The following is a 7,831-nucleotide window of genomic DNA, read 5'->3' as shown; positions in this document are numbered from 1 at the left end:
TAAAGAGCCAGTGCACCCTTACTTGGAATCGCCTCTCGGGTCAGCTGAGAGGTTTCAGGTATTTAAGGCCCCTTCCCCTTAAGGGAGGTGCCTGCGAAACGAGTTAGTGATGTTGCTAATTCTCAGGTACTCAGTGCTGCTGCAGCTGCTGTTGTTATTTTGTTACCTTCTGCTGCTGTTATTTTGTTACCTTCTCTTGCTGATTTGTGTCTCTGTTTCAATCACTCCTTATCTGCTTCTGCTACTACCACCTATGCCGGCTGTCTGCTATGATACCAGCTGCCACAAGTATCCACTTCATTCGCTGCTGCCGTATCCATCCATTCATTCCAGATGGACCCACTACTCTGCCTGCTGCTGTCGCTTCTACCAGAGACTGTACTGATTGTGGTGCCAGCTGCTGGAGAACCACAGATCCCCTGGGGCTGCCATCTGTTTACTAGCGTGTGTACCCACTGCCACCTCCAGTGGCAGTAGTAAAGACTCGACAGCTGGTCCGGTTCGCTCTCCCGGTCAAGTGAACGGTACCTTCAGTTAAGTGGGCCCACTAATACAGTGCTCGGGAATATATCCCTGTCCATTGGACTAGATGCCTGGGCAGTGTGCCTATGTTCATATACTTAAGTGTTACTCTATCACTCACTGTGAACCTGTTTATTGCAATGGCATTTACACTGACCTTGCTGGGAACATATCCCTGTTCACCGGATGATGTGTGTGAGTAACATGCCTATTGTCATCTATTAAAGTGTTATTCTGTCACTGACTGTGAATTTATCTTTTGTATAGGCACTTACACTGGCTCTGCTGGGAATATATTCCTGTTCATTTATTTGTAATGTGCCTAGAGTTCTTGATTAGGTGAACCTGCGTTTTGTAAAAGGCACTTACACTGGCCCTGCTGGGAGTACACCCTTTTGTGTGCACCTAATTTGATCCATGCAGCCCCACATGGGGTTCTTTATTCGCTCTTATGTGTCATTTAACCTTCTTACTTGTCACAATTTTTATATCCCATGTAATATTTATATGCTTGACCCAACCAATTAAAGTTTTTCTATGTGCAACTTACTTTGGTGTTGGTGGTTCTTGGGCCATGGGATATGATGTAATATAAGGCAAATTTAAAGACTTTTTTTTCTGCTGTTTCAATATGTCCCTGAAGTTGTTGCCTTTTACCTTATATAAGTCTGCTTTAACTGTCCTGGTTGTTGCTAATTATCTTGGCTGTGTATCAAAATACAAAGGATTCCATGCGGCTTTTTTTGTTAATTAGATTTTAAAAATGATGTGCGGTCCCTCCCAATTTGATACCCTGCCAAGACAAAGCAGACAGTTGGGGGCTTGTATTCTCAGGCTGTGGAGGCCTGTGGTTATTGGGCCATTCCCAGCCTAAAAGTAGCAGCCCGCAGCTGCAACAGAATCACTGCATTCATTAGATGCGGAAATCCTGGCACATTACCTGACTTTTCCCGATTTCCGAGCAGTGGCAGTAGGGGTAAAATAATAGCATTTATTAACCCCAAAAACGCCCATACAGGTTCGATGTAATGCCCACCACGACGATCCTGGTTCTGCTACATCCTGAGGTCAAAGAACTTGAGTGATCCAACTTTCAAGTAGCTTTGAATAAAACTCCAATTTTTACTCAAGATTCTTTTAAAACAAGTTCCAAGATACAAAAATAGGATGTGATACAGCAGGTCCAATGAATTGCGTGACCACAGCCAGACACGTTTCGAGCGAGACACTCTTAGACTCACCAAGTCTAAGAGCGTCTCGTTCAAAATGCGTCTGGTGGTGGTCACGCAGTTCAATGGACCTGCTGTATCACATCCTATTTTTGTATTTTGGATCTTGTTTTAAAAGAATTTTGAGTAAAAATCGGAGTTTTATTCAAAGCTACCTGGAAACTGGATCACTTATTTTCTTTCATCTGTGTCCAACGCTGAGCACAAGAGGGATCCTGTGCTTCCTACTGCCGACAATTGGAGCAGTCTCCAGGATGAGCTGGACTTACTTTCATTACTACATTCTGAGGTCACAGTGCGCAATCACATTAGAAAACGTTAGCAATCACTGTGGCTGCGGGGACACTCTGACTGACCCATAACTGTGAGAGCGGCGACGCCAATGAGTTCACCTGAGGTCACAGCTGGTAGTTCCCACGGAATCCCAGCTGTGACCTCAGGCCAACTTAATGAACTCTATGAACTCACCTAAGGTGAACTTAGTGTCATATTACCTGCTTAGATTATATGCGTATATTGAGTGTTTGGTTGCAGAAAATTTACATCATCTTGCAAAAATATAAACCAAAAATGTGATGCTGTTTTGATGTGCTTTTGTTTCCAGGAAATACAGATTTGGTCCAGAAATTTGTTGCAGATATCTGAACCAAATCTGCCTAAGTTCTAGGTTGATACTACTAAATACTGTAAAATCCCGAGTGACCAGTTTGCCTCCAGAAGTCACCCAATTGGTAAATTGAGTCCAATGGTCTAATTTATTATGATGAGTTTAAGTACAGCTGTTCTGTAAAGGCCTCAGACGTTTCTTTGAGAACATTCAACCCATCATGCAAAAATAGAAAGAGTATGGCACAACTGCAAACCTACCAAGATATGACTGTCGATCTAAACTGACATCCCAAGCAAGGAGAACACTAATTAGAGAAGCAGCCAAGAGGCCCATGGTCACTCTGGAGGAGCTGATCCACAGGTCAGGTGGTAAAATCTGTCCGCAGCATAATTATTGGTCATATACTTTACAAATATGGCCTTTATGGAAGAGTGGCAAAGAGAAATCCATGTTTAAAAGCAAAATAATAAGTCTTTATTGCAGTCTGCACATGTAGGGTACATAGATAGCATGTGGAGGAAGGTGCTCTGTTCAGATTAAACCAAAGTAGTACTTTTTGGGCTAAATGCACAATGGTATGTGTTGCAGAAAACTAACACTATATTACCCTAAAAACACCATTCCCACCATCAAACGTGGTGGCATCATCATCCTGTGGGGATGCTATTCTTTAGCAGTGACTGGGAAGCTGGTCAGAGTTGATGGGAAGATTGATGGAGCTAAATACAGGGCAATCCAGGAGGAAAACCTGCTATAGACTGCAAAAGGCGGCTGGATACAAATGCACAATTTTATGACTTAAATTTTAAAAATATTGAGATAACCATGTTTCCTTTCCTTTACAATTCACAAATACTTTGTACTTTGTGTTGGTATGTCACATAAAATTCCAATAAAAATTTTAATTTGTGGCTGTAACGTGAAAAAACTGTGGGTGTATGAATTCTTTTGTCAAGGCACTGTATTTCACGTTTATTTTACCTTTATATTAAGCCAAAATTGCAACAATTTGGCTCTGCTTATGTTAGGGGTGGGCAATTCATTTTCCCAAAGGGCCACATAAGAGACTATGACTGGTGTGGAGAGCTAAACCAATAGGCTGAAATGAATTCTGCTCAATATTAATGTAAACGTATTAATTATATTAATATTAATTGTATCACTTATTGAGCAGAATTAAGCCCCTACTGTATGAGGCACCCACATAGCCTCTCTATATGCAATGTGGGCCTCCACATAGTGCCTCAATATACAGTGTGAGCCTCCTACATACATTACATAGCTCTCAGACATCCTGGATTCAGCTGGACTGTCCCTATTTGAGGGCTCAGTCCTGCTGTTCACTGCTCTTGTCCTGACTACTCCTCCTTTCAGTGCAGCGCATAAATTAAATATTTTTTGCAGCTACTCCTCCTCTCAGTGAGTGAAGTGCATAAATTATATTCTCCTCTGCACTGGTTTCCCCAGAGGAGAACTCATAAACGCTTTGTCCATAGTCAGCATCTCTAGCATTGAGCCACTGTCTGGACAGAGTTATGGGAGGATTTGGTAACCTTGACCTGTATTGCAAGGAAGGGAAGCCAGAAGCAGGATATTCAGATACATACATATATCTCTATGTCCCAAGAGGTGAAGAAAAAGTCAGATTTTTTGTTCCTATAAAACTACAATAAAATAATGAGAAATGATAAAAAAAAAGTCATCCCTCCCTGTGACTCTAACCAACAACTTCCAGATATTTCAGCAGGAGCCCTATCTTTTAAGCCACAGACTCTGGTGATGTGACAGGGAGAATTTTCTATACTTGCAGCTGCATTCCAGCCTCTGACTCCACAGGCAGATTACACAATGGTCATAGAGATCCATTGTACAGAGCAGGGTATTTCTATGTCCTGTATTCTACAGGGAGAATAAAAGATTTTTTTTTTCTTCTAATAAATTTACTAAAAATAGTAAAAATAAATATAATAATGTAAGTTTAATGCACTTTTTAAAAAAATAATAAACATACCAAATCAGTAAATAATATAGACATATTTGGTGTACCCATAATTGTAAGGACCCGCACAACACAGCGATCAGTAAGTGGCATAAAAACATGGCGTGATTGATTCTCTTTATTAAAACCATAAAAAAATGTAATAAAAATGTATTGTTGAGGCCGTGTTCACGCTATCATAAATGCTGCATTTTTTCACACCACGCAACACAATAACAATCTCTGATTATTGCATGTTTGCTCTGTTTCCCCCCCCCCCCCCCGATAGTTGATACATGTTTGGAGCAGATGTGAAGCTGGGTTTTTGATACATTTTAATAGTACAGAAGAGCTTTGATTCTGCGTTTAAAAATTCAATGTCATTTTTTTTTTGCTTTAGTTTTTTTCAGGCTCCACAAAGAAGCCTATAGGGGAAAAAAAAAGCACTAAAAGTGCAGAGTTCAGCAGCGTCTTTAGACGCTCAACGGGTGGAGATTTCATGGAATCAATTCCACTTTGCTTGGACATTAAAGGCCGCTTTACACGCTGCGATCTCGCTAGCGTGCGTATCCGCTCCCATCGTTTGTGCGTCACGGGCACATCGCTGCCCGTGGCGCACAAAATCGTGCGGACCCGTCACACCACTTACCTGCCTAGCGACGTCGCTGTGACCGGCGAACCGCCTCCTTTCTAAGGGGGGCGGTTCGTTCAGCGTCACAGCGACGTTACTAAGCGGCCGCCCAATAGAAGCGGAGGGGCGGAGATGAGCGGGCTGAATATCCCGCCCACCTCCTTCCATTGCCGGCGGCCGCAGGTAAGGTGAGGTTCCTCGTTCCTGTGGTGTCACACATAGCGATGTGTGCTGCTGCAGGAATGACGAACTACATCGTACACGCAGCAGCAACGATAATTGGGAATAGAGGGGCATGTCACCAATTAGCGATTTTGAACGTTTTTGCAACAATTCAAAATTGCTAATAGGTGTCACACGCAACGACATCGCTAAAGCGGCCGGATGTGCGTCACAAATTCCGTGACCCCAACAAGATCGCTTGAGCAATGTCGTAGTGTGTAAAGCGGCCTTTACTCATAAAGTGCAAAAAATGACTAAAGTGCTATAATACAAGTGTGTCAACACTTATCTCCCGTTCATTGGACATAAATTGATGAATATTCTCTTTGATATCCCTATTATACAATGTGACCGTCCACAAATCATGTAGTATGTGTCATCCAAGTCAACAGGTTACTAGTATAATATCTGTAGGCAACTCCAAAGGTTACATCAATATCATTGCTACAACATACGCATGACATCAGAAATTAGATTCAGGAATTTTTATATAGTACAAGGATTATAATGTAAGGTATGTCAAAGTTATTAACATAAATCTTTTGTCTGAATAATCCTTTTGATCTTTCCATCCACACTGGATAATACAAAAAAGCAATACTCCAATCCAGTGCTCCTAGGGCCAAATGACATCAGTACTCTCAAATTAGCATTTCAGCTTAGCTGTACAAGACGCCCTTGAGCACGGAATTCCTTCCAACACCGCTAGGCTCTGAAAGGGTTTTTAAATATATTGTCCTACACTGTCTTAGTGGTGACTTTACTGGCAGCCATTTGTCATGATAATTAATAAATATGCAATCACAGTGGTGACATAAAAAATAGAACAGTCTCACCCATAGATGTAGGGCTCATACAGTAGGGTCACTCATATGGTAACACACAGCATCGGTCCATCTCAAGGCGTTGAGCTCTAACCCTGTGATGAGTCTATGCTTTAACCCTGTGTTATCATCAGGGCCAGATTAAGGTTGGTGGGGGCCCCTGGACAGAAAATCTGGAGGGGGCCCCATAACGTTAACATTTTTAGCCATAACAGTAGATCGCGAACTGTAGCATTTAGATATCAATCCAATGAACATTTATCTTATCCTCTTCTGCCACATTCAGATTTACAGAACTACAATACAGATACAGTCCAGGATCACTCACAGCAGTCACTTATACACACAGTACAATACAGACACAGTCCAGGATAACTCACAGCTGTCACTTATACACACAGTACAATGCAGACACAGTCCAGGATCACTCACAGCCGTCACTTATACACACAGTACAATACAGACACAGTCCAGGATAACTCACAGCCGTCACTTATACACACACAGTACAATACAGACACAGTCCAGGATCACTCACAGCCGTCACTTATACACACAGTACAATACAGACACAGTCCAGGATCACTCACAGCCGTCACTTATACACACAGTACAATACAGACACAGTCCAGGATCACTCACAGCTGTCACTTATACACACAGTACAATACAGACACAGTCCAGGATAACTCACAGCCGTCATTTACACACACAATACAATACAGACACAGTCCAGGATACCTCACAGCCGTCACTTATACACACAGTACAATACAGACACAGTCCAGGATAACTCACAGCCGTCATTTACACACACAATACAATACAGACACAGTCCAGGATACCTCACAGCCGTCACTTATACACACAGTACAATACAGACACAGTCCAGGATAACTCACAGCCGTCACTTATACACACAGTACAATACAGACACAGTCCAGGATAACTCACAGCCGTCACTTATACACACAGTACAATGCAGACACAGTCCAGGATCACTCACAGCCGTCACTTATACACACAGTACAATACAGACACAGTCCAGGATAACTCACAGCCGTCACTTATACACACAGTACAATACAGACACAGTCCAGGATCACTCACAGCTGTCACTTATACACACAGTACAATACAGACACAGTCCAGGATCACTCACAGCTGTCACTTATACACACAGTGCAATACAGATACAGTCCAGGATAACTCACAGCAGAAAGTAGAGTTAGGCTATGTGCGCACGTTGCGCAAATACATGCAGTTACGCTGCGCTTCGCAGCGCAGCGTAACTGCATGCGTCCTGCGTCCCCTTCACAGTCTATGGAGATTGTGCAGGGGCCGTGCGCACGTGGCGTTTTAGAGCGCAGCGCTTCGGCTACTGCCGAAGCGCTGCGTTCTAAGAAGTGACATGCCACTTCTTCCGTGCGCTTTGCCGGCAGCTCCTGCTCTGTCTATGGCAGGAGCTGCAGGCAGAGCGCATGGCATCGGCGCTCACTACGGACATTTCTGCAGCGATTTAAAGCGCACATGTGCTCTTCAGATCGCTGCAGAAATTTTCTGCAGTGACTGTACACAACGTGCGCACATAGCCTTAGGCTGCTTTCACACATCCGGTTTTTGCAGTGCGGCTCAATCCGACTCAAAAACCTATGCAACGGATGCGGCGAAATAAACCCAGATCCGTTGCATAAGTTTTTCCATGTGGCCCGTCCGTTTTTTGATGGATGCGGTTTGATACTAAGCATGCGCAGTTCAAAAATCCGCATCCGGCGACCGGATGCGTTTTTTTGCCGCAGGACGCCGCATCCGGCG

This window comes from Anomaloglossus baeobatrachus, chromosome 5 (genome assembly GCF_048569485.1).
Source record: "Anomaloglossus baeobatrachus isolate aAnoBae1 chromosome 5, aAnoBae1.hap1, whole genome shotgun sequence".
Taxonomy (NCBI): Eukaryota; Metazoa; Chordata; class Amphibia; order Anura; family Aromobatidae; genus Anomaloglossus; species Anomaloglossus baeobatrachus.
This window is presented reverse-complemented; position numbering follows the sequence as displayed.